Source organism: Strigops habroptila, chromosome 7, assembly GCF_004027225.2.
Source record: "Strigops habroptila isolate Jane chromosome 7, bStrHab1.2.pri, whole genome shotgun sequence".
Classification (NCBI taxonomy): domain Eukaryota; kingdom Metazoa; phylum Chordata; class Aves; order Psittaciformes; family Psittacidae; genus Strigops; species Strigops habroptila.
In genome coordinates this window covers 13762912-13764320 of record NC_044283.2, presented here as the reverse complement: position 1 = coordinate 13764320, position 1409 = coordinate 13762912, and positions in this window count along the sequence as shown.

Genomic DNA, 1409 nt, shown 5'->3' with positions numbered 1-1409 from the left:
TCTGACTTAACAAGACTGGCCGTTAAGTCATCTGTTCCGTGCTTTGGCTGCTTTTTCTGCTGCCTATGTACCAGTCAAAACCCACATGGAGCTATTGTGTTTCCTCAGAGATCACTAACATTAGATAAAGATTGCTGGCCATGACACTTAAGTGCCTCAGCAAGGATGTGCAGTATTTGTTAAGCATCTTGAACCTGAGTTACTCTCTAGAAGGCACAGAGGAGCACAGTCTTTTCCTCAAATTCACAATCCCCTGAATAACCATAGCAAAATAACCTACAGCACGAGCCCTGGAGGAAAGAGGTGTGCTACTTTTGAAGACACATTTATTTTCAAGTATTCTTTACATTTATATATATACTTTTTTGCATCCTTAGGGCAGCAACTTCTCACCAGGAAGCATGCCAGTTTCCTTAGTAAGTTACCTCATTCTTTCTTCTTAAATCATCAGTAGCAAACTTCAGTTGGTTATTTGATATCAGAAATGAAATCCTCTTAGCTGCCCATTTCACATAACTAGCAAGTAAGGACATGTTTAGTCACAGATATTTGTGTGTTTGTATGTATATGCACATGCACACACAAATACCTATCTTTTTTCTGCTACATCATAGTATATGGGGTGAAATGCACCTAAGATTAAAAATGTTAAGCAAACTATTTGTGGTAGTACCGAGTGGCAACAGCGCAGTGTCTAGCTGCTTAACAAACTTGCTATGTGAGGATTTTTCCGTAAAACTAGAGAAATGGATAAGACTAAGCCTAGTTAGTGTAAGTTCATAAAAGGCAGATTACCATTAAAGAAATGCACGGTGCCAAAGATAAGAATAACTTACACTGTGGACAGGCTATCCAAAATTCTCCTTTTCTCTACAAGGGACACTAAAACAGAGTACCCCGAATATGCTCAAATAAGTAAAAAAAACGGCCACACCAGTCAACTTGGGAATTTACATCCATTCATCTTAATCTGATACTTCCTCAGGCACACTCTTCATACACAATTGTCCTTTGCTTTTGACCATTTTCAGCCAACAGAAGCTGGAGATGAAAGGATGTTGTCAGTAAATTTGTTAAACCATTTGCTGTGTTATTTTGGCTCCCTGTGGTATTCTGTCAAATATACTTCTGATCATCACTGGACTTTTGATGTCATTTGGATTCTGAATTACTCTGGCTTCACATACAAATGAATGAATTACACCCATCCATCCGTGGGTTATTCATCTGTTTGCTCAAGAACACTTGCTTGTAAAAGACAAGGGTATTGCCAAAATTAAATAAAGTACTTTCTGTTTTCTGAGAAACCCCTGTGTTTCCACTTACAGGTGCAATTTTTCATATAAAATGAGATTTTCTTTTTCTATTTAACACATCCATGTATGATTTATGAAATGTTACTCGAGTCA